General features: G+C 43.9%; 1 protein-coding gene across 1 annotated transcript in view; it reads right to left on the reverse strand.

The window, feature by feature from the left end:
• Positions 1 to 26,366, reverse strand: part of PIK3R2 (phosphoinositide-3-kinase regulatory subunit 2) — a 147,336-nt gene extending 120,970 nt beyond the window's left edge. Inside the window, exon 1 of the mRNA XM_030219257.1 lies at positions 26,271 to 26,366. The gene's annotated coding sequence lies outside the window, so the exon portion shown is untranslated. The remainder of the gene's footprint in view (positions 1 to 26,270) is intronic.
• Positions 26,367 to 27,096: the final 730 nt, after the last annotated feature.

A 27,096-nucleotide genomic window follows, 5' to 3' on the forward strand; every position in this document is an offset into this window, starting at 1 on the left:
AAGAAGCAGCGGTAACCCACAGAGGTTCCAAAACAGCTCATTCCACTCCAGATGTAGAGTCCAAACCTGACTGGAACCAGTGTCCCTCTCTAGGTTATCACCTCAAGATAGCACCACTCGGACTACAGGATTCCAAAAGCATCCATTGCCCAGGGCAACAGAAGCAGTGGAGTGGGGGGAGGGAAGAGGGGGATCTGATGAAGGGTCTCATTAAACAGCTGCAATGTGGCTTTGCCTTCATCTTTCATTTTTGTTAATTCAAATAGCACACCATCTGGGTTCTGGCTGTCCTTGTTGACTTACCCTAGTCCAAAATGTATTTAAAAACGGCATACTATACTTTTTAAATATAAATTGTACCTTGCTACAGAACACAAGGCCCTCTTTTCACAAACGTACCAGGACTGTCCCTGTTGCTGCTTGAGAACCTGAAGTTACGGTAACTCTCCTTTGATGGGCTTTTGAGTCCCAGTTTGAGTGGGAACTCCTCATGCTTTGTCCATTTCATACAGTTGGGTTTGGAGTACTGAACAGTTTGGGGGCTGGGAGATGGGGAGGGAGGAACCATCTCTCCTCTGCTATTGACCAGAATACAAAAGGTTCCTAGCACAAGCAAAACTCAAAGCAGAAAAACACTGGGCATTCTGCTGCACAGTGTTGCTTTCTGAGATGCCTTTTTTTTTCTCCTAGCCCTGTGACAGGTCCATTTTATCCTCCTTTCCAAGGATGGCCACTATTGCCAGGAACGTCGTAAGCTTTTCCCTCTTCTGTGAAACCCTTAGGCCTATGAAAGGAAAGGGTTTAGGCATCAGACCTACTTTCTCGAGGGACTGAGTCCAGCTTCATTCTTCCACAACCCATCCACCCCCCATCTTGAGCTGACCCAAATATCTTTAACTATGGTGCTTTGGAGATCCCAATAACATCTCTGGATATTCATTGGTTTGATGTACATAAGTACATAAGTAGTGCCATACTGGGAAAGACCAAAGGTCCATCTAGCCCAGCATCCTGTCACCGACAGTGGCCAATCCAGGTCAAGGGCACCTGGCACGCTCCCCAAACGTAAAAATATTCCAGACAAGTTATACCTAAAAATGCGGAATTTTTCCAAGTCCATTTAATAGCGGTCTATGGACTTGTCCTTTAGGAATCTATCTAACCCCTTTTTAAAATCCGTCAAGCTAACCGCCCGTACCACGTTCTCCGGCAACGAATTCCAGAGTCTAATTACACGTTGGGTGAAGAAAAATTTTCTCCGATTCGTTTTAAATTTACCACACTGTAGCTTCAACTCATGCCCTCTAGTCCTAGTATTTTTGGATAGCGTGAACAGTCGCTTCACATCCACCCGATCCATTCCACTCATTATTTTATACACTTCTATCATATCTCCCCTCAGCCGTCTCTTCTCCAAGCTAAAAAGCCCTAGCCTTCTCAGCCTCTCTTCATAGGAAAGTCGTCCCATCCCCACTATCATTTTCGTCGCCCTTCGCTGTACCTTTTCCAATTCTACTATATCTTTTTTGAGATACGGAGACCAGTACTGAACACAATACTCCAGGTGCGGTCGCACCATGGAGCGATACAACGACATTATAACATCCGCACACCTGGACTCCATACCCTTCCTAATAACACCCAACATTCTATTCGCTTTCCTAGCCGCAGCAGCACACTGAGCAGAAGGTTTCAGCGTATCATCGACGACGACACCCAGATCCCTTTCTTGATCCGTGACTCCTAACGCGGAACCTTGCAAGACGTAGCTATAATTCGGGTTCCTCTTACCCACATGCATCACTTTGCACTTGTCAACATTGCACTTCATCTGCCACTTGCACGCCCAATCTCCCAGTCTCGCAAGGTCCTCCTGTAATCGTTCACATTCCTCCTGCGACTTGACGACCCTGAATAATTTTGTGTCATCGGCGAATTTAATTACCTCACTAGTTATTCCCATCTCTAGGTCATTTATAAATACATTAAAAAGCAACGGACCCAGCACAGACCCCTGCGGGACCCCACTAACTACCCTCCTCCACTGAGAATACTGGCCACGCAATCCTACTCTCTGCTTCCTATCTTTCAACCAGTTCTTAATCCATAATAATACCCTACCTCCGATTCCATGACTCTGCAATTTCTTCAGGAGTCTTTCGTGCGGCACTTTGTCAAACGCCTTCTGAAAATCCAGATATACAATATCAACCGGCTCCCCATTGTCCACATGTTTGCTTACCCCCTCAAAAAAATGCATTAGATTGGTGAGGCAAGACTTCCCTTCACTAAATCCGTGCTGACTTTGTCTCATCAGTCCATGTTTTTGTATATGCTCTGCAATTTTATTCTTAATAATAGCCTCCACCATCTTGCCCGGCACCGACGTCAGACTCACCGGTCTATAATTTCCCGGATCTCCTCTGGAACCCTTTTTAAAAATCGGAGTAACATTGGCTACCCTCCAGTCTTCCGGTACTACACTCGATTTTAGGGACAGATTGCATATTTCTAACAGTAGCTCCGCAAGTTCATTTTTTAGTTCTATTAATACTCTGGGATGAATACCATCAGGTCCCGGTGATTTACTACTCTTCAGCTTGCTGAACTGACCCATTACATCCTCCAAGGTTACAGAGAATTCGTTTAGTTTCTCCGACTCCCCCGCTTCAAATATTCTTTCCGGCACCGGTGTCCCCCCCAAATCCTCCTCGGTGAAGACCGAAGCAAAGAATTCATTTAATTTCTCCGCTACGGCTTTGTCCTCCCTGATCGCCCCTTTAACACCATTTTCGTCCAGCGGCCCAACCGACTCTTTGGCCGGTTTCCTGCTTTTAATGTATCTAAAAAAATTTTTACTATGTATTTTTGCTTCCAACGCTAATTTCTTCTCAAAGTCCTTTTTTGCCCTCCTTATCTCCGCTTTGCATTTGGCTTGGCATTCCTTATGATCTATCCTGTTACTTTCAGTTGGTTCTCTTCTCCACTTTCTGAAGGATTGTTTTTTGGCTCTAATGACTTCCTTTATCTTACTGTTTAGCCACGCCGGCTGACGTTTAGTCTTTTTTCCCTTTTTTCTAATACGTGGAATATATTTGTCCTGAACCTCCAGGATGGTGTTTTTAAACAGCATCCACGCCTGACGCAAGTTTTTTACTCTGCGAGCTGCTCCTTTCAGTCTTTTTTTCACCATTTTTCTCATTTTGTCGTAATCACCTTTTCTATAGTTAAACGCTAGCGTACTTGATTTCCTAGTTTCACTTCCTTCAATGCCAATATCAAAACCGATCATATTATGATCACTGTTATCAAGCGGCCCTCGTACCGTTACCCCCTGCACTAGATCATGAGCACCACTAAGGACTAAGTCTAGTATTTTTCCTTCTCTTGTCGGCTCCTGAACTAGCTGTTCCATGAAGCTGTCCTTGATTTCATCAAGAAATCTTATGTCCCTTGCGTGTACAGATGTTACATTAACCCAGTCTATATGCGGGTAATTGAAATCCCCCATTATTATTGTGTTGCCCAGTTTGTTTGCGTCCCTGATTTCCTTTAACATTTCCGCATCCGTCTGTTCGTCCTGGCCAGGCGGACGGTAGTACACTCCTATCACTATCCTTTTCCCCTTTGCACATGGAATTTCAATCCACAGTGATTCCAAGGAGTGTTTTGTTTCCTGCAGAATTTTCAATCTATTTGATTCAAGGCTCTCGTTAATATACAATGCTACCCCTCCACCAATCCGATTCACCCTATCACTACGATATAATTTGTACCCCGGTATGACAGTGTCCCACTGGTTATCCTCCTTCCACCAGGTCTCAGAGATGCCTATTATATCTAATTTTTCATTTAGTGCAATATATTCTAACTCCCCCATCTTATTTCTTAGGCTCCTGGCATTCGCATATAGACATTTCAAACTATGTTTGTTGTTCCTAAGTACATCATGCTTAGTACTTGACAGTATTAATTGGCAATCTTTTGTCTGATTTTTATTGTTATTTAAGGATACCCGATCTACTACAATCTCTTTTGCAACCTCACTATCAGGATACTCTATCTTCCCTGTTATGGTGATATCTTTGAAAGATACCTTATCCCGAACCATGCTCTTTTGAGCGACTGTCGGCCTTCCCCCCATTTCTAGTTTAAAAGCTGCTCTATCTCCTTCTTAAACGCCGATGCCAGCAGCCTGGTCCCACTCTGGTTAAGATGGAGCCCATCCTTTCGGAATAGGCTCAGGGAATATTGCAATCAAAGCCTTGCTTTGGTTTCTCATCACAGTAAAGAAAGCAGAAGTTCTGCAACAGTGGCATGATGCTTGCCAATTCTCTGCTTTCCAGGACTGTTGAGTGGTTGAGCCTCAGCTTATCTCTACTTGCTTTAAACAGTCATTTCAACTTACCCTATTGGAACGGAGCTGTACCTTGTGCCACTTGACCTTTGGAGTTGCAAAGACCAGGAATGGTCTTCAGATGCAGTAGAGAGAAGGGACTGGCTGTTCAAGATTTCCATAACAATGCATTCTTGGGAAGGCATATGCATCATTTTTTATATAAGAACTGGGTGAATCTGTGGCATTTGGGCTGTCCTTAAAATTCAGAACTCATCATGGCCCTCAGAGGATTGGCAGAGACTCATTAACATGGAAGAAGAAAATCAACAGGGGACTCCTGTATGAACTGTATTTCACACACCTGCAGATCAGAATGTGCAGAAGGTTAACACTGTTCCGTTCTGAGACACAGAAAGTTAGTAATATTTTAAAATATTTACAGCTGTTTGAAATTTGGGAGCCAGGTATGAGAACTTAAATCATGTTTGGCTAGCAGACTTGTAAAATTGTTTCTGATGGCAGTTTAACAACTCTTCCATTTCCAGGCATGCTTAATTCCTATCACGTGAGACCAAGAACGTAGACTTAATATTCGCTTACTGTGGATGATGGGAAAATTATATATATTTTTTCTTAATACTGTCAAGGGCTTTCTAGAACTGTTTGGGGACCTGAAACAGTTGACAGGAGTCTGGCTCTAGAATTTACAAAGTGCATAAAATACTCTCCACAGTTATATATTAACATATTACTATGGATCTGTTTCCTCAAGAATTAGAATCAGGTGCTTTGCTCTGATGCCCTTTAATGATGCATAGTGTGGCCTGTGGTAAATGGTCTTTAAAAAAAAGAACATGCCCACAGTGAGATGGGCAGCAACAACCTCCTCAGTTTTGGAAGCTGTTTATTACAGAGCTTGGTAGAACAGGTAGAAGTTCAAATTAAGGGTCTCCCAAACAATAGGTTGTAAAGTGCCTCTGCATCAGGGGAGCACCCTCCTACACGGGTTGCATGGTGGTAAGGCCTGAATTAAGTTTGGAAACAAGGTCTGGAATGACTTTCCAGCCAAGAGTGTGAAGGCTGGTGTGATCCCAAAATAGAAACATGTTTGGGACAGATCTAGGGGCAGTGGTAGGGTTGAGAGGTTGCCGGTTTAAGTAGGAGAACTGATCTGCATATCTACCCAAAATGGTAGTAAACCAGTAAGGAAAGCAATTGGGGCAGGTTGGATGGTTTGTTAGGCCTTTTCTCTTGTCAAGTACACTATAACTGTATTGTGGATGCTCAGATGGGCAATGGCTAACGAAACGTTTACTTTTGAAGTTTGCTCTATGTTTAAGGGCTGTGGAGATGGAAGCAATTTTGGGTGGAGCACAGACTCCAGCTTCAAAATAAAAGCTTACAATATATAGTAAATCATTTTGTATAGATATCATACATACACATTTGCTCTGGATCTAAAGTACAAAAAATATAAAGCCTAATATCGGTAGGCGCTGGAGTCAAAGATTTGGTGTACTGACTACACAGCCCTGTGTTTAACATTTTTAACGCACCCCTTTTTTTTCGCTTCTTCTCCCCCCACCCTTTCCCTTGTGATTTATCCCACGGAGAGGACAGGGTCTTGGAGCTTGACTTGCGCCTATCATATCACACAACCAGGATGATATGTGATATGCTTTGTTAGGTATATGCTGCCACTCATACCCAACATGGAAAAACCCAGTCCAGGTTGCGTGCACCGATTTGCAGCATCTACCAGGAGACGGGTCAGAGATTGCTCTGGAATAGCTATTTTTAAAAAATGGATTAGGAGGAAGGAAGGGAATAGGGGGCGGGGATATTGGCCAGCGTGCTTGGACAACACGTAGTCTCTCTCTCTCTCTGAGAGGGAGGGATCTGGGTCGGTCCAGAGGGACTAAAGGAAAGCACAAAAACTGTCTCCTGACAACATCAAGGCATCCAAGACCTCAGCCACCGAAGTGCAAAACGGAGACACGATCTGAACACCAAGCTTCAAAAACCCAACAAGTTCTGATATAATTTAGAGAAATAGAACGATGATGCAACTGAAGCACTGGGCCCTGACTGCAAGACTTTGGTAATCTGAATGGAGGGCCGACGAGAAGGCGCATGAGATCGGATTACCAAGGCCTGCAAGACCAATCAGGCGCTATCAAGATTACAAGACCCCAGTGCACCTCAATCCTTTGAATTAGATGCCCCAGAAGCAGCCATGGAGGAAATGCATAAAGCAGCCCCAACAGCCAAGGCCAGAGAACAGCATTTACACCCTTCGCTTTGAGGTCTCTTCTTCAACTGAAGTATTGAGACACTTTTGCGCTGAGATTTGAGGTCAATAGATCCATGATCGGAAACCCCCAGCGATCTACAACTGCTTGATACACTGTTGCCTCAAGAGCCCATTCTCCCGGGTTTAGAGTGTGGCGGCTGAGAAGGTTCAAGATGGAAAACAAACAAAGCAGAACAGTATGTAAAAAAAACAAAATCTATTGTTGAATAAAATTAAGAAGCCCGACACAGGCCGTGTTTCGCCCAACTGGGCTGCATCAGGGGCTACAAAACAAACAATTGTATAACAATTAAAAACAAATAAAAAGTTAAACAAAACAAACTAATTGAAAAACATACATAATTTAAAACATATGATCATAATCAAAGGCTAGGCTGATAGCACAAAACACCATGAAAATATATCCCAACATAAATATGACATATTACAATAGGAGGAGTGGCCTAGTGGTTAGGGTGGTGGACTTTGGTCCTGGGGAACTGAGGAACTGAGTTTGATTCCCGGCACAGGCAGCTCCTTGTGACTCTGGGCAAGTCACTTAACCCTCCACTGCCTGCCGCATTGAGCCTGCCATGAGTGGGAAAGCGCGGGGTACAAATGTAACAAAAAATAATAATAGTAATAATAATAATAAAGCATATGAATTAAATTAAAAAAAACAAAACCATATAGGCTGATAACGTGGTACATCGAGAAAAGGTAAGTGTATATATATACACACACACATAAAAAAGTGCATATATGATACATATTAAAATCCATAACAATAATAAATATTGGATCAACAAAGTATATGCTGCAATATGATAAAACATATAACCCTAAGTTAAAAAATAAAAAATTGACAAAACATACAGCCAAACATAAAAATGAAACATCATAATGTTATGGTCAATTATAAACAGTAGCGAGTGCTCTAGAGCTCTTTCCCCCAAGATAAATCATTTCTTGTTACAATAATAATAAAACATCATAATACAAAAACATATGAATTGAATCTTGAAAAATAACCACATAGGCTAGTAGCTTAGCACACATAAAGAAAAATGGCTATATATACATTATAAATATAAAACGTACATAAAAGATACATATTAAAATCCAAAATGATAATAAATATTGGATAAACAAAGTATATGCTGCAATATGACCGACCATATAAACCTAAAAAATAATTGACCATATGTCGATAATAAAATAATATAAACGCCTACCTAATAGATAGCTGTATAAACATATGATTTCCACTTAAAAATCTGTAAATCAAATAAAACAGTAACAAAATTGTCAAAAATTAAAATCAAAACCAAAATTAGAAATTAAAAATCAAAAAATTAAAGAGACCTGAAAAAATAAAGATAATAATAAAAATGATGCAAATTATAATAATAAAAATTATATCAACAAAAATTAATAAAACAAATTACCTATTTGCTGAACTCACATATGTAAAGTGGAATTAACAGACAGCTTTGCCAAAGGCATTCTTCCAGGTTTAGAGTGTGGTGGCTGAGAAGGTTCGCCTGAACGTTCGCCGTCCCCGCTACGTGAAAAGCTGAGAGGGATATTAGATGACACTCCGCCCAACTCATTAGCTGCGCTGCTTCTTGTTCCAACAGGCAATTCCTCATTCCCCCTTGTCAACTGACTTAAGCCACCACTTTGGCATTGTCTGACAGGACGCATACCAATTTGCCTACTAGCAGAGGATGAAATGATTTCAACGCCAATCAAACCGCTCTGGTTTCCAAGAGGTTGATAACCTCTAGTACCCACTGATCGAAGGTAATGTGGTCCCCACCTCCAATAGAACAGGGATAAGAGGCTGGACCCAGAAACCTTCATTGTGAAGGAACGGGTTGTGGACATGAAAGAAGCTCCTGACTGTCTCCTCTGTGCGCCCCTCGAAAGGGCTGATTCCTCTGAAAAAAAAACCAGGACAGCTGAGCTGGAGCCACTCTACCTGGTCTATATCGACGAAAGTCTCGACCCCGCCCTTGACCAGCCAGAAAGGTACGACCTGACGCCCAAGCCTATCTTCAGGGAGCTGAGGCACCTTAGTATCTCCCCAAGACTGTGGACCAACTTGTCCAACTCTTCTCCAAAGAGAAAATATCCTCGAAACGGGAATTTACTGAACTTTGATTTAGAAGCTACATCTGCGGATCAACCCCACAGCCACAGCGAGTGCCTAGCGGCTGCCATGGACTTAGACAAGGCTCTTAGCAAATCGTACAAAGTATCCGCCAAAAAGGCAGAACATATCTCAATCTTCGCCACTTCGGCATCTCTTAAGGCCAAACCATCCAAAGTTCTGTCCAAAACTTGCTCAGACCAGAAGAAACATGCCATAGCTACCAAGGAACCACAGATAGCTGCCTGAACCGCTAAGGCAGAAACATCACAAAACTGCTCTTTAAGAGAGTTTCCATGCGCCTATCCTGAACATCCTTAAGAGCTGTGCCCCCATCTATGGGGACCATATTTATTTTAGTAACAGCTGAGACCACCACATCTATCACTGGAGGCCTAAGAAGGGACTTTTCAGAATCAGGAACTAGATAAAGACGAACCACTGACCTAGGGAGCCTAAAAGTTGAGTCTGGCACAACCCAGTAAGCCTGAATAATATATCTAATATCCTGATGCATAGGGAAGGTCTTACCTGATCTAATACCTTTCACCAGAAGATCCACCTTATGGCCCTCCACGGCCATCGACTGCTCCTCCTCAAAATGCAAGGTAGTAGCCACCAAAGAAATGAGCTCTTGTAAATCTTCTTTGTGGAAAACAAGGGGTCCTCTCCTTGGAGAAAGAGTTCCGCACCCCGTTTCACCAGAGCGGAGTCTTCAGAAAACAGCCCTTCTCCTAAACGGTCTGCCCCCTCCAAAGAGGGCATCTCCTGATCTGGTTCTGAAACCAGATCCTCCTCCAGATCCCGGGCCCCTCTGGGACGTTTTGCAGGGAGCACCGGCCTCTCCGAGCACTCTCCCAGAGGGGCTGAAAGAGGTCTTGACTTTTGTAACATGAAGGCCTTATACATTTGGATAACAAACTTAGGAGGGAAGCCTCCCCAACAGTCCCGAGGGCATGGGTAAAGCCAAGTCTGCAGGTTCCATCGAGTGAAGCAGCAGGCCATTCTCCAGGCACAATTTGAGCTAAAATGGAAGCTTTCCCTGCCACAACAGGAGCTGGTGCCTTATTACCCCCAGAATCCTGGTGAACCACAGCCGCTGACGAAAGAAGCAGTGCGAGGGATCGGCCTCTGCTAAATATATAGCAGTGCAGTACTTACACAACCCGCTAGCCGCGAGTCCCTGCCGCAGGCAAACTGTACACCGGTGGAGTTTCTCTGCCATGGTGCTGACTTTAAAAGTGCTGGAACGGCTTTTTAATTTTTTTTTTTTTTTTTTACTGGAAACTCCACCCGCCAACCGAAACTAGCAAAAAAAGAAAGCAGACCGCCGCAGAAACAGGCGGACACAGGCTGCACTGCTCGTTCGCACCTGACTTCAAGTGTAAAGACACTATATTTTTTTTTTCAGTGGATGCCTCTCTCAACGTCTCAAAACTCTCTTTCCTTGAAGAGGCTGAGGCAGGCAAATAACCCACAGTAGTGCAGAGCCGTGCAGGGAGACCACAGGAGAAGTGGGGGGAGGGACCCGGCCACCCGAGTTAGACATCCCTGAGGCTTAGGGAGACCCACCCCCAGCAGGCCTCTGCCTCCAGAAACTGCAAGAGACCCCGGGTCACAGAAAAAATAATGTCAAATGAAAAAATGCTGTAAAGATACTCCCTACCCCAAACAGCCTATTTTTACAAATTTAGTAAAAACAAAAAAACAGCAGAAGAGAGTACAGAGAAGGGCTCACCTGCTGGAGACTGAGAATACTGAGTCTAGTTCCAGTTAGCCAGGGCTCTCATTGGCTCTCTCTAGAGTCAGAGTTTTCAGTCTCCACCTGCTGGAATGCATGCACAACCCATTCGTCACATTTTGGGCCAGTCCGGAGGGACACTAAGGAATGTGGGCTTGGAAGCCATGAGGCTAAGACTCTGCTTACCAAAAAGCACAGTCTGTCCAATTTTGTGAAACTCATTCATAACTTCCAGATATTAATGAGGAATCTACACACATCAAGAAGCTTCAAGGAAGAATACAGAGCCTCTTTGTCCTCTATGTGAAAGGATGGAAACTCCACAGATTGGTTGAGATGAAATGCTGATACCACTTTCGGAAGAAAAGGAAGGAACCATGCACAGAGAGACTCCCGTGTCTGAAAAGTGGAGAAAGGGATCCTGGCAAGAAAACCTGAAGCTCCAAAACCTTACGTGCCGACACAATAGCCAAGACCTTAGAATAAGACCTTTCAAAGTGGCCTTCCGGAGTGAGTGGCTCTGTAGTCAGCCTCTGAAAAAGACCAAAGCTGCAACCTGAACTTTTAAGGAACCTAATGCCAATCTTCTCTCACAACCTGCCTGGAGAAACTAAGATGTGCGCAATCTGAGCAGAGAAAAGAGAAAGTCCATGCTCAGAACACTAGTCCTCAAACGTCCTGCATACCCTCACATACATCATGGATGTAGAGCATTTCCAAACATGAAGCAAGGTAGCAATGACCAGAATAACCTTTTTGTCTCAACCGAGCCCTTTCAATGGCCAAGCCGTAAGACCAAAGGGACACTGATCCTCCACAAGCATTGAACCTTGCTTCAGTAGGCTGTGCACCTTCGTTAGAAGGAGAGAATCCCCATTTAGCAGTTGAATCAGGTCCGCGTACCTCGACCTTGGTGGCCAATCTGGGCTATGAGAATTATTCGACCCCGTTGCAATGCAATCCTTTTCAACACATCGCCCATAATGGGCTGAGAAGACATACATTAGATGTGTCTCCGGCCAGGGCTGCGGTAGGGCATCGGATCCCTTATCGAGCCCAGTTCTTTACGATACCTGAAGAACTCGGGCACTTTGGCATTCCTTTTCATCGCCATCAAGTCCAGAAGCAGAAAACCATATTGGTCCACTATCAGCTGAAAACCCTAGTTTGATAGTTCCCATTCTCCCGGGTCCAAGGAGAGCTTGCTGAGAAGATTCACCTACACAATCAAAGATCTAGCGATGTGCGCTACTGACAAGCAGAGAAGATTTTTCTCCACCCAATTCATGGAGGGAGGCCACCTACACCACCATTGGACGGCTGGGGGTCCCACCTTGCTTGTTAGCAATCTGTAACCTGTCATTAAAATCATCTGTAGTACCTGAACATTGGAGGGTGGACAATGCTAACGCCAATTTTTAAAAAGGGTTCAAGGGGTGAGTTGGAAAATTACAGACCAGTAAGCCTGACTTCAGTGCCAGGGAGAATAGTGGAAACTATTATAAAGAATAAAATTGCAGAACACATACACAAACGTGGTTTAATGGGACAGAGTTAGCATGGGTTCAGCCACGAGAAATCTTGCTTCACCAATTTGTTTCATTTTGTTGAGGGAATAAATAAACATGTGGATAAACGTGAGCTGTTTGATGTAGCGTATCTGGATTTTTCAGAAATCTTTTGACAAAGTTCATCATGAGAGATTCCTGAGAAAATTAAAAAAAGTCATGGGATAGGAGGCAATATCCTTCTGTGGATTAATAATTGGTTACTGGACAGAAAACAGAGACTAGGGTTAAATGGCCATTTTTCTCAATGGAGAAGGGTGAATAGTGGAGTCGGACTTACCACAGCTGGCTGCTCCCCCCAAGCTCACAGTCTCCATAAGTCTTACCCCACATGAGAAAAATCAGGACCGATACTCTGTCCCGCCCTCTCCAGTAAACCTCTTTTCTCCTCCCCCCAGGTTTTTAAGGCTGTTGTACTGGAAAAGGAGAGTTCCACAGGAAACAGGGGAGAAGTGAAGGGATGGAAGAAGTAAATTCATGAGACACCAAAGACAGGGATCTGAAGACCTCCCGATAGGACTCTGCAGACTCAAGTCACCCACAAAGCTCAAATGGGGACCAGTCGAACAACTGGACCAGGATCAAATCACTCGGAACTAGACACTGTCAGAACCACATCAAAGAACTCAACTGGCCCAGGTTTACTGTGATGCGTAAACAGTGCATTCTTTCTAGCAAAAAAGGTGCCGGTACTGAAATGCCAGGTGTGGGGTGATCACTGAGGAACCCACCTCACAATAGCCAGGCCCCCTGCAACCAGTCACAGAATCAATGACAAGGCAGAATTAGTGTGTAGAGCCTGAGCTCTTTCATTAAAACTTGTGGACCATGGGTCAATTTTAGCAGGCAATGGAAAAGGTGCCGGTACTCAGTACCCCCAAGTACCCCCTCAAAAAAAGCCCTGTGCGTAAACATTTTTATGTTTCATAATAAAAAAAAAAAAGAAACTCTTTGGAGGAGTTTCACGGCATAAAAGGGATTTCTTAAGAGTCATTACATTTCAGTAGGACCAGCATCAAAAGCTTCTAGATTTGTCACTTTGGCACATGTATAGACTGATTAAGGAGACAACTGGGGGGGGGGGGGGGGGGGGGGGGAACTTCTGTGATCACAAATCTCTCTTTATTAATGAAGCAAAAACTGCAGGTTGTTTTTCTAAACCACAAGTAAAACAACCCCACCCCCTCACCAGCCAAACACTGGTAGGCTTCTTTGGTGACCTTACCTGCTGCCCCTCTAATCTAGTGATCACTAGCTCAGCTGTCACACGCCTGCTCTATCAGGCATTATTACTTAATGGCTGAGATTATCATCACTAACCTTATCTTTCTGTAACCTGGCACTTGGAAACCTGTCAAACACTATCAAGAATCAGAAAAGTGCAAGACATTACTTGCTTCCTTCTCTACGAGGACAGGACAGCCAGGAAATACAGGCCTGCGGAGTTGCACTTTCTCTGCATGTGAATGGCGAATGCCACAACCAAGGCACGGCTGAGCAATGGTCTGGCATCATCTTAACAGAGCTATACCTGCAAAGTCTTGCAAAAAGTGTACATCTGGATCCATCTCCTCACCTCTCACCCCACCCCAGCACCCATACAAAGGGAAAGGGAAATGGGACTTATATACCGCCTTTCTGAGGTTTTTGGCAACTACATTCAAAGCGGTTTACACATATTCAGGTACTTATTTTGTACCAGGGGCAATGGAGGGTTAAGTGACTTGCCCAGAGTCACAAGGAGCTGCAGTGGGAATCGAACTCAGGTCTCCAGGATCAAAGTCCACTGCACTAACCACTAGGCTACTCCTCCTCCATGATAAGGGGCCTGGGGCTTGAGTAGTGGCAAAACCCAGAAACATTTAAAAATAAATGTAGACAAACCTTTAGCCTTACATTTCCCCTCAAATAAATTTCAGGCCCCTCACCCCCAAGACTTTGACAATTAAAATCAATCATAACCATCACACAAATATCCTAAAAAAATGCAGGTTAAGTATGTGCTGATGGTTCTTTGAGTTTGTGGCTGTCAGGACCTATTGTTTTGCTTCGACTGAAGCTGCTCTTTGGCACCCTCCAAAAGCTGCTGCCCTAGGTGACCACCTAGTTTTGCCTAATAGTTGGGCTGGCCCTGGGCATGAAGCTCTCCAAGAATGAGGGCACTGAGCCAGAGAATTGCTCCATGCCTCATTCTGTTTAAACATGCATTCTTAGAACACAAGAATATCCATACTGGGTCAGGTCAATAGTCCATTTAGCCCAGTATCCTGTTTCCAAAAGTGGCCAATCCAGGTCACAGGTAACTAGCAGAATCCCAAATAGTAGCAACATTTCATGCTACCAATCCCAGGGCAAGCAGTGGCTTCCCCATATCTAGGTCAATAGCAGACTATGGACTTTTCCCCTGGGAACTTGTCCAAACCATTTTATACCCAGATACACTAACATAGTATCATAGTAGATGACGGCAGAAAAAGATCTGCACGGTCCATCCAGTCTGCCCAACAAGACAACTCATATGTGCTACTTTTTGTGTATACCCTACTTTGATTTGTACCTGTGCTCTACAGGGCACAGACCGTATAAGTCTGCCCAGCACTATCCCCGCCTCCCAACCACCGGCTCTGGCACAGACCGTATAAGTCTGCCCAGCACTATCCCTGCCTCCCACCACCGGCTCTGGTACAGACTGTATAAGTCTGCCCAGCACTATCCCCGCCTCCCGATCTCGACTAAGCTCCTGAGGATCCATTCCTTCTGCACAGGATTCCTTTATGCTTATCCCACGCTTGTTTGAATTCCGTTACCGTTTTCATTTCCACCACCTCCTGCGGGAGGGCATTCCAAGTATCTACTACTCTCTCCATGAAAAAATACTTCCTGACATTTTTCTTGAGTCTGCCCCCCTTCAATCTCATTTCATGTCCTCTCGTTCTACCGCCTTCGCATCTCCTGAAAAGGTTCGTTTGCGGATTAATACCTTTCAAATATTTGAACGTCTATATCATATCACCCCTGTTTCTCCTTTCCTCCAGAGTATACATGTTTAGTTCAGCAAGTTTCTCCTCATACGTCTTGTAACGCAAATCCCATACCATTCTCGTAGCTTTTCTTTGCACCGCTTCAATTCTTTTTACATCCTTAGCAAGATACGGCCTCCAAAACTGAACACAATATTCCAGGTGGGGCCTCACCAACGACTTATACAGGGGCATCAACACCCCCTTTCTTCTGCTGGTCACACCTCTCTCTATATACAGCCTGACAACCTTCTAGCTACGGCCACCCCCTTGTCACACAGTTTAGTCGCCTTCAAATCCTCAGATACTATCACCCCAAGATCCCTCTCCCCGTCCGTACCTATCAGACTCTCACCGCCTAACACATACGTCTCCCGTGGATTTCTATTCCCTAAGTGTATCACTTTGCATTTCTTCGCATTAAATTTTAATTGCCAAACCTTAGACCATTCTTCTAGCTTCCTCAGATCCTTTTTCATGTTTTCCACTCCCTCCTGGGTGTCCACTCTGTTACAGATCTTAGTATCATCCACAAATAGGCAAACTTTACCTTCTAACTCTTCGGCAATGTCACTCACAAATATATTGAACAGAATCGGCCCCAGCACCGATCCCTGAGGCACTCCACTACTCACCTTTCCCTCCTCCGAGCGAATTCCATTCACCACCACCCTCTGGCGTCTGTCCGTCAACCAGTTCCTAATCCAGTTCACCACTTCGGGTCCTATCTTCAGCCCATCCAGTTTATTTAAGAGCCTCCTGTGGGGAACCATGTCAAAAGCTTTGCTGAAATCTAAGTAGATTACGTCCATGGCTCGTCCCTGATTCAATTCTCCTGTCACCCAATCAAAGAACTCAATGAGATTCGTTTGGCATGATTTCCCTTTGGTAAAACCATGTTGTCTTGGATCTTGCAACTTATTGGCTTCCAGGAAATTCACTATCCTTTCCTTCAGCATCGCTAACATTACGTTTCCAATAACCGAAGTGAGGCTTACCGGCCTGTAGTTTCCAGCTTCTTCCCTATCACCGCCGTTCTCCAATCCCTCGGAACCTCTCCCGTCTGCAAGGATATATTAAACAAATCTTTAAGAGGACCCACTGTTACCATATTCTCTGGTAACAAGCTCCAGAGCTTAACTTTTCGTTTAGTGAAAAAATATTTCCTCCTATTTGTTTTAAAAGTATTATAGTGGAACCCAGACATAACATGACGATTGGGATCCATAAAATATCATTGCGTTAAATGCAAAGTCATGTTATAGTGGGGTCAATAAAACATGAACACACCTGAGCTCAACAGAAGTTGTTTTCATAGAAGTTGGTTTCTGAGAGCGGCCTTCAGCCGCTTAGACAGGGCTCACCCAAAGTTGTTTTCTCACCCCAGGTTTTTCATGCCCACCCCAGTGTAGCCTAGACACTGCCAACAGAGGAGCTGTAAGTAGAAAAAGTGGAGCCAAGACATGATCGCGTTATATGCGGATTCATGTTATTGCAGGGCACGTAATATTGGGGTTCCACTGTACCATGTAATTTCATTGAGTGTCCCCTAGTCTTAGTACTTTTGAAAGAATAAACAATCTATTGACATTTACCCATTCTACACCACTCAAAATTTTGAAGACTTCTATCATATCCCCCTCAGCTGTCTCTGTTCCAAGCTGAAGAGCCCTAACTTCTTAAGCCTTTCAAGAACTCCTCTCATATTGGTTGCTCTTCTTTGAACCTTTTCTAATTCCATATTATCTTTGAGATACGGCGACCAGAATTGCACACAATACTCACACACATGAAGCAATACAGAGACATTAAATAATTGTCTTATTTTCTATCCCTTTCCTAATAATTTCTAGCATTCTATTTGTTTTGGGGTTTGTTTGTTTTTTTTTTGCAAATTCTGACATTGGTGACCAAAAGGCATATTTTCAAAGCACTTAGCCTTCCAAAGTTCCATAGGTTTCTATGGAACTTTGGAAGGCTAAGTGCTTTGAAAATATGCTTCCAAGGATGGTAAATAAATTCCAGCGTAGAGATCCACTGGTAGCCATAAGACACCAAAAAACAGTTGTATTTATGCATCTGAAGAAAGGGTCTGCACTGGTTTTCAGTGGTTCACATAAAGCACCTTTAAATCATTCTTATGGTGGTTACCATAATTTTTGATTTGCTATCGCTCTTGAGGTTGAGGTGGGGTGGAGGTTGTAGTACCTCCAAGACAAGCTGAATCACCTGCCCTTAAACCAATACTTCAGTGATGATTCTGTGGCTGAACAAAAATTATTTATCCCAGAAAATGTCTGATCATATGTTATCAAAAAAAAACCAAAAAACAAAAACTCAAAGATGCAGGGTTAATTTTGCCTGTTTACTCAGCGGGTGGCTGGTCTTTTTCATTACGTATTTTAGATTTTTGGTTTGGGATTTTTATTTTTAGAAAGTTTGTCCTGCCAATGAGAATGGGAAAAGACAACCCTGGTGGCTTAAAAAGAAATTGAAAGGTATAAGACTCCAAAAATGCGATGCATAAAATGTTTTGTAAGGCCCGACGGTGAATTACAGGCGCCTCGGGTATATACTGAGCATGTATCTTTTGCACACCACATGATAATGTTATAATGAAATGGACTCAAGATCCCACTGTGCACTGCAGGCAGGGTCACTGCAGAGTGTGGATGTGAAGCGACTGTTCACGCTATCCAAAAATACTAGGACTAGAGGGCATGAGTTGAAGCTACAGTGTGGTAAATTTAAAACGAATCGGAGAAAATTTTTCTTCACCCAACGTGTAATTAGACTCTGGAATTCGTTGCCGGAGAACGTGGTACGGGCGGTTAGCTTGACGGAGTTTAAAAAGGGGTTAGATAGATTCCTAAAGGACAAGTCCATAGACCGCTATTAAATGGACTTGGAAAAATTCCGCATTTTTAGGTATAACTTGTCTGGAATGTTTTTACGTTTGGGGAGCGTGCCAGGTGCCCTTGACCTGGATTGGCCACTGTCGGTGACAGGATGCTGGGCTAGATGGACCTTTGGTCTTTCCCAGTATGGCACTACTTATGTACTTATGTACTTATGAAGCTACTCAGGGCGGTGCAGGAGTTACATGCATGTGGATGTTGTAATTAAAAATGAGGAGGGAGGCAGGAGAAAGGGAGCACTAGGGGAAATCCACCCTCAGGCCCCTTCTGGCCTTGCCCCTTCCCCATAAAACACACTTCTCTGTACATGGTGATGTGGCCAAAAAAAACAGTGGATGAGCATCGACATGCAGGCAAGCACACATACTGAAATAAAGTGAGTTAGGAGAGGAGAGGGAGTCAAGAAACTATTATGAAAAAGAACAGATGCTTCTCAAGGTTTATTAGAGCTCCCTTTAAACGCTTCTTTTTTTTTTTAATGTTCAAGTTACCAGACACAATTTGGGGGTGGAGGGGCAAAATCCTAAAGGCCGTAGAATCGTGTTGTTGCTATGTGAATGTGGGGTACATTGAAGAGTCCACATACACCCAATTGATGCCTGGTTTCTGATATTTTTCTGATTTGTATGTTTTTGGGTTATATGAAACCTGGAGCATTAGAAATAAACCAAGTAAAAAAAAAAACTCCTAAAAACTGGTGGGGGCACTTTTGATTTAGTTTTAGGGACTTTTTCACAAAGCCGTGCTACCGATTCCTGCGGGGTAAATGAGAGGAAGACCATTCAATTCCTATGGGCTTCCTCTCATTTGCCGCACAGGAATCGCTAGTGCAAGCTTTGTAAATGAGGCCCTTAGTGACATGTGAAGTATTTTCCTATTCTTTTTCTTTACTGAAAATTTAATACCATTCCAAAAAAAAAAAAAACAAATGAAATCAAACTTTTCAATAAGCGTATCCAAACTTGCACAAAATTAAAAAAAAAATAAAATAAATAAGATTCACTCTCCCCCCTCTCCACCCATTCAATCCAACCTTACAATAACAACCAACCAATCTTCCCTTGTGACTCTGGGCAAGTCACTTAACCCACCATTGCCCCTGGTACAAAATAAGTACCTGAATATATGTAAACCGTTTTGAATGTAGTTGCAAAAACCTTAGAAAGGCGGTATAGCAAGTCCCATTTCTCTTTCCCTTTTTGCAGCTCTCTCTTCAGGATACCAGAATATCTCCAATATCACTGTCCCTCCCTCTCACCACCAACTTCACCCCTCTTTTCTCTCCCTCCCTCTCCAACCCAGCCACTAGCCCTCATGGCCCAGTATCTCCTACTTTTTACTTTATCTGTCCAGTGTTCCTCATTCCTCCCTTCTACTTAATTCATTTTTCTGTAAACTCATCAGCTTTTCCATCTCTCCCAGCCAACCAAACGTGTAGTATTTTTACACTTACAGATCACAGAACTTTTCATCTGAGAAGTGTAAACTGTGGCCTTGTTTTTGGGTTTCTCGGCAAATGACCAACACCACACAGTGAAACCCTGGTAAACACTAAACAGGCTTCCCTCCCCAACCCCACAGAAAAAGCCGACTTCGAAGAGCCAGGGTGTAGGATGCAAATTGGAAATGGTAAAAGCTTGGACAAATCTCTTGGCCACACAAACACCAGTTCTGCCACTTTCAAACTGGGGCTACTCAAGTTCTACTGAGCTCATTGAGCAATGAGGGAAAAAAAAAAAAAAAAAAAGAGGTGTTGAAATATATGCAAAACATGTGAAAGTGATGCCTGCGCTTTCAGGTCATTGGACCTAAGGGTTTGCAACCCGCAAGAGTGCTTGGTTAACATAATGGTCACTGCCCCCCTGTAATCCTCTGCAGAACCCATGGAAACCTTACGACCAGTCTGTGCGCTAACACACACAAGTTTCAAGAGTTTCAAACACAAAAGCAGAAAAAGAATTCTGCCAGTTAAGAGATGTTTAAGTGCTCCATAATCCGAAATGACTAAAAAAATATCACTTATTGCAGGAAAAAAAAAAAAACCACTCCCCTTTCTCATTTCCATCCTACTGTGGACTGCCACTTTTTCAACATCATCCTATTTCTTCAATACTCAAGCTCAACAAAGAAGCGAACAATGCTTATACACAAAATTTCTAGCATTTTTTCACTTTTAACTCCACTGAAAATGACCTCATTTATCAAATCAGGGTTATTTTCAACAGCACAAGACTCTAGCTTCCCACCCATCCATCCGATGCTGCTCTCAATTTCCGCTTAAGGTATAGCTCCTTCCAAATGGAGGAACACATAGGTTCAGCCCCTGAGCACCATTTCATGTGCCTCAAAGAGTGTTTTTATAAAAACAACCATTTTTCTCCTCTCATGATTTCCTGATAAGCTCCAAGAGCAGGGACTTGAAGATATGAAGATAAGCCGTTTTTCTAGAGGAATAATGAAGCTCACACAAAATGAATTACAATCAATTTGGCAAACAAGACAAGCAACGCTACAGCATACTTTTAAAGTAGATACTGATCAAATATTGTGATTTTTTTTTTATCAAAGCACAAGCAAAAATACTGGAGAGGGGATTAGGGGCTAAAATTAGAAACAGAAGTGGGGTTGATGAGAGGGATTAAGAGGAGGCAACCTCTACCTCTATCAAATAAGATGCTGCCCTATCAGTTTAATACAGACTAGTTGTTACATAAGCCTAAAATGAAGTCTGGAACAGATACAGGAAATGCCCTTTGTCACGCCACTATGATACAGCTTTCTTTTTACAAAAACTAAAAAAAACCACCACATCTGCTGTTATAGGACAGACAAAATGACATCGTCAATTTATTTGATATACCGATAGAGAATAATACTGGGCCAGGGACCAGCGGTAACCACGGGGATGGGGCGGAGAAGGGGCCAAACACTGTCCCCGTGTCATTCTCTAAGTGCTGGTAGCAAGAATGTACAGGATCCCCCATGCAAATTTTGCCAGTTGTGACCAGCGCTTTTGCTTGTTTTTCCAAAAAATTAAAACATCGCATGCATCACTCGAATATAAATATCTATCTAGTTGATTAACTGCCTTTATGTTAAAAATACAATATGGAGTAGCTTAGAAAGGAACTACAATAGTTGATAGGATAGATGAAAGGACAGTGGAGAAAAGGGCTGGGAAGCAGAGCCGCTGCTCTGCAGACTTGGCCTATAGTCACCACACAACAGCAACACCATTACAAAAATATCTGGGCAATGCTCATGTACCAGTGTCTAATCTGGTGGCACTTATTTTTGTGCTATGTAGAATCAAAGTGAACATCCTCTTCACCCCCCCCCCCCCCCCACCCCTAATCCCACTGTACTGAAGATTTCCAAACTAAAGAGCCAGATGTGCCCGTGGGAAAAATGCTGCTCACATCTGGCCCTGTATAATTCTACATACTTTGGCGGGCAACGCTCAGCACTTTTCAAAAAGGATACATGCCAGGCTCAAACCAAATTAGTTTTGCGGCTATCACCAGCTTCTCTGAACTATAGAGGAGGGGCAAGATGGTTAGAGCATTAGTTTGGAAAAGAGTTCAAATCCTATATCCTTCTGCAGCCATTCCTTTTGACACCGAGCAAATTCGAGAAACCAGAATTCAAATTAACCTCCATCACTGACCATCCTCATGACCTTGTAAGTCACACTCTCTCTCACCGCCTCAGTTACTGATTTTGATTGTACGCTCTCGGAGGCAAGGACTTATAAGAGTGGGCCAAGAACCCAATTAAGGATCCAACTCATAGAATGCTAAAAGTTTACAACATTACTTCCCAAAGTATGTGCTTAGCTCTAAAACTTAAATATAGTTTGACAAACAAGAGCAGCTTTTACGCGTTTCCTTGAAGCAGCTATTAGAAGTGCTGGACCCCTAAAATTTCAGAGAGATTTTGTAAATGAGTGGGGTCCTCCAATTCATGCACGTACATAGAAGGGTGGACAGAGCAAACACAACAGAAGCTTGCTTAAGGCAAAAAACCCCAAGATTATACTTAAAAAAAATTTAATACAATCACAACATGGAGGAAAGGGATATCAAATTTTGCTAGCTTTGAAATAGCAATTAAAAAAATTTTCTGTCAAACATCATACCTTTTGTTTCCTCATCCCAACCTCCCCCCTCCAATAAAAACAACAAGCATTTATCATCAACGCACGTAACAACCCATCGCACTCAAATTCTAGTTCGGTTTCAGTCATTTCTCTCCTCCCCCCCCCCCCCCCCCCAACCTCCTTAAAAAAAAAAAAAAAAGTTAAGAATGTAAGAATAGCCATACTGGGTCAGACCAATGATCCATCTATTCCAGTATCCTGTTTCTTACACTGACCAATCCAGGTCACAAGTACCTGGCAAACTCCCAAATAGTAGCAACATTCTATGCTACCAAACTACAGTAAAAAGATTGAAAAAGAGACATGGCCATGTGGTAAGAATGCTCTTACTGCGTGGCCATGCTGGGGGAAGGGGGGAGCACTTACTGCCGCCCACTGAGGTGGCAGTAAGAGCTCCCGCACTAACCAAGTAGCGCATAGCACTGCCCGATTACCGCCAAGTTAGCAATGCACTACGAAATACGGGCCAATTTTCCCTGCATGGGAAATGGTGCACACTGGGGCTGAACTACCTCCAGCGGCATCTCCAGATTAGTGTGCAGTAGGCCCACATTGGCTTACCACTGCTTTGTAAAAGGACACCTCAGGGCAAGCAGTGGCTTCCCCATGTCTCAATAGCAGACTATGAGCTTTTCCACCAGGAACGTGTCCAAACCTTTTTTATACCTAGATACACTAACTGCTGTTACCACAGCCTCTGGCAACGAGTTCCAAAGCTTAACTATTCGTTGAGTGAAAAAAATATTTCTTCCTATTTGTTTTAAAAGTATTTCCGTGTAACTTCAAGCGCTCCCTAGTCTTTGTACTTTTTGAAAGAATGAAAAACAAAACAAATCGATTCACTTTTACTAGTTCTACACCTCTCAGGATTTTGTAAACCTCAATAATATCTCCCCTCAGCAGTCTCTTTTCTTTTTCTGAAAATTTTTATTAAAACTCAGTTATACAAATTAACGGTTCCATTGCCGCAACCATCAAAGACATTACAAAAAAAAAAAGGCAGAATAACATTGAAAAGGCAATAAAGCATCACGTCTCACCTAAACCCCAACCCACCCCCCTCCCGCTAGAACATCCCCCCTCTACAAGTTTTTATATAGTAGGCAGAGAAGAATCAGGGCAGGCAGTCCACTTCACATAGGGGTCCCAAATGTGAAAATATGCCAGCAGTTGTCCACTAAGCAAAGCTGTTAGTTTGGCCCATCTAATGGGCCAGTTTCCGCAAAATCACAGCAAGTTCAGGTAAAGTGGGTTGTTTCCAGGCCACAGCAAGTACCAATTTACTCGCTACAAACACAAGTAACTAAATGATGGATGAACGCTTTCACACACACCCCCCCCCCCCCCCACGGCTTAAAGTCAATGAGACAACAATCCATTCTCAAGGGGTATGAAGTCTTAGTAAGGCTGAAGACAAATTTCAAAACAGTCCAAAATACTTAGGCACGAGGGCAAGTCCACCATACATGACACATATCTCCAACTAAGCCACACTGTCGACAACAAAGAGGAGACCCCGATTGAAATATAGCAGCTAAACGCTTAGGGGTGTAATACCAGCTATATAGTATTTTATATCCATTCTCCATTAAAGCACTAGAGACACAAACCTTAAATAGCGATCAAAATACCCACTCCCATGGTGGGTATTCGTATGAGACACCCAGGGCTGACTCCCATTTTAGAAGGTTGTACATAATCGGTTAGCAGTTTCTTTTCTAAGTTGAAGAACCCTAACCTCTGCAGCCTTTCCTTATAAGAGATGAGTTCCATCCCCTTTATAATTCTAGTCGCTCTTCTTTGAACCTTTTCTAATTCCGCTATATATTCAAGACACAGTGACGAGGAACTGAACATTAATACTCAAGGTGAGGATGCACCATGGAGCGATAGAGAAGCATTATAATATTCTTGGTCTTACTTGCTTCCCTTTCCTAATAATTCCTAGCATCTTGATTGCTTTTTTGGCTGCCACCACACACTGGACAGAAGATTTCAGCACATTGTCTACAATATCTAGATCTTGCTCTTGGATGCTGACTCTCAAGGTGGACTCTAGCATCAGGCTGACCATATAAACTAAGAGCCAGAGGTTTTGAAAGCCACAGCTGGCAACCCTTGCAGGATCCTTTTTTTCTAGCGTGGAGGGAGGAGGGAAAGGCTGAAGCCTACAAATTATTTTTTCTTTCACCAGAACCAGCATTTCCCAAACTGTGCACCACAGCAGCCTGGAGCGCCAAGGAAACTTCTGGGGTGCCACAGCAATCCCGACCTCCCTCCCGAACAGCTACTGCAGACAGCAGCGGCAGAAAACAAACAAAAATAAAAAGGAAAAATAGTTGACGTCAGCGGGGGCAGAGGACCAGCAGAGCTGACAGCCCATGCTTGAAGACAACTGCTTTTTTTTCCTTTTTATTTTTGTTGTTGTTCTGCCGCTGCTGTATGCAGTAGCGGTTCGGGTGGGAGGAAGGTTGGGATTTGCCATGCCACCCCAGAGACTTTGCTGTGGTGCACCAGGGTCAACCTGATGCTAGAGTCCACCTTGAGAGTCAGCATCCAAGAATAAGATCTAGGTATCATTGCAAACAATAGGCTGAAATTTTCTGTCCAGTGTGTGGTGGCAGACAAAAAAAAAAGCAAACAAGATGCTAGGAATTATTAGAAAAGGGATGCAAATAAGGCCAAGAATATTATAATGCCTCTGCATTGCTCCATGGTGCATCCTCACCTTGAGTATTATGTTCAATTCTGGTCACCGTATCTGGTCACCAAAGGCCACTTGGGACACGCAGAAGGCCTTCGGGACTCGCAGAGGCAACTGCCAAGGAGGCTGGATGAAAACAGGAGACAGGATGAAGTCAAAAAGTTGAAGCCAATAGGTCAGTCTATATTTCCTTGGTAGAGTAGTAATTTGTTATAAACCGTAATCAGCGTGTCATTTGGAGGGGCTGGTTATATGGACACCCTAGCACCGTTATATTTGTGCAGAGAAAAAGATGGAGACCTGTATGGCTGGGGGGAGGTGTGCAGCAAAAAGATTGCTCGGACACAAAGGGTGCAATGAACTGAAAATGTTTTGGAATCAGTGAGGAGAACTAACCCTCTCCCCCCCCCCCCCCCCCAACCTGTCCTGCCCTACAGATAATTTCAAATAATCATTTTTTCTATGAGCCATATGTTCTTCCCCCCACTCACTTCTTGCACAGACCATAAGGGATTTTAGTAAAGATCCTGCATGAATTGCCTTTAGGAAACTAAAATATAAAGTCAAAAGCTGAACAGAGTAGAACAATGAACGTACAAACCCCAAACTGCAGCAGCAGTGTAAGGGGGGGGGGGGAGGAGGAGGAAAAGGGATCATCTAAAAAGATCGGTCGACAGCAGTGAAGGCGAAAGGGAGTTTATCTGAGACCTGGGAGCAGAAGTGAGAAGGAAGAGGGTTATATGGGATGCTGGGGCGGCGATGAGGGGGCTTATCGGAGATATTGGGGGGGGGGAGCACGGGTTATCTGATATCCGGACGGCTGCGAGTGGCTAGAGGAGAGGTATTATGTGTGTGGGGGGGGGAAGGGTTAGCTGAGATCCTGAAGCAGTTGGGAAAGAAACGGGGGGGGGGGGGCTATCAGAAATTGCAGTAAGAAGTATCTAAGATTCAGTCATAAGCCGAATTATTTTAGCTTTGGTGGGGAGCAATGAGGAAGAAAGGGAGTTATCCGTGATCCGAGGAAGCAGGGGGAGGTATCAGAGATCGGGGGCAACAGTGAATGGAAATGGGGCTACTTGAGATTTGAGAGTAGCAATGAGGAGTGGGGGTGGGGGGGGGGGGGTAATTATCTGAGATATGGGACAGCAGAGGAGAACCATCCCGGCCTCTCGCCATATGGAGAGAATGGGGGAGCGGTAGGTGGTGCTATTGCCGCCGACAGCTTTTCTTATTATAGGTTGGGGAGGTCTGTGCACGATTACAGCGCACTCGGGTTCATGCAACCCCCTTGCAAGGCGCAGGCACGCTTATAACGTGCACATACTTGTTTCCAAACTCGCCTAAAACACTCTTTTCGGATTTTTTTTTTTTACCTTTCTTTCTCTCCTCCGCCCGGGCTCAACTCAGCGCTTTCTGCCCCCGCTCCCGGGGGCTCCCGTATTTCGGTGTCCGTCACGCAGCCAGGCCGCCACCACTACCAAGCTCCAGCGCAGACGGAAAGAGAAGGGGCGGAGCATTGAGCGGAGGGGCGGGGTGGAGAAAAAGAGGCGCACGTGACGGGGCGGGATGGACATGACAGAACCAAGGAGGGTGGAGCAGAACAGTCCAAGGCTGTTAGAATGAGAACCTCCTTGGAAGTTGGAAACTAAGGAGGCTCAATAGACGGGAGAGCAAGAACACTTTGAAATCAATTAGGTTGATTTCTGTTTTCATTTCCCCGCACAGCCGTCATCCAGTACACTCAACAAAGCAAGCAAACCTATGAGCAGCTGCCTGCATCCTCGTTGTCATTCTTTATTGTAGGTAGCATTTCCTTCTAACCGGCCACATCATGTAGCCGGTCAGAAAATAGCAGTCAGTCTAGCCAGCTACAGTACATGTGCCAGTCAGAATCTAGCCGCTCTAGCCAGGTAGATGTGGCCGGTCAGAATCTAGCCTGCCTACGTGTAACCGGTTTACGGCTACACTCTGACCGGCTACATGTAGCCGTTTAGAAGGTGGTCAGCTACGTGTGGCGCCGGTTAAAAGGAAATGCTACCAACAAGAATGACAAAGAGGATGCAGTAGCTTTGCTTGCTTTGTTGTCAGTGTACTGGATGAAGGCTGCGCGGAGCAGTGGAAACAGAGATTAACCTACATTATATGGGTTATATATTATACCTGCTACGTCTCTTTGGTTGGAACAGTGACCATGTTAGG

This window comes from Microcaecilia unicolor, chromosome 11 (genome assembly GCF_901765095.1).
Source record: "Microcaecilia unicolor chromosome 11, aMicUni1.1, whole genome shotgun sequence".
Lineage (NCBI taxonomy): Eukaryota > Metazoa > Chordata > Amphibia > Gymnophiona > Siphonopidae > Microcaecilia > Microcaecilia unicolor.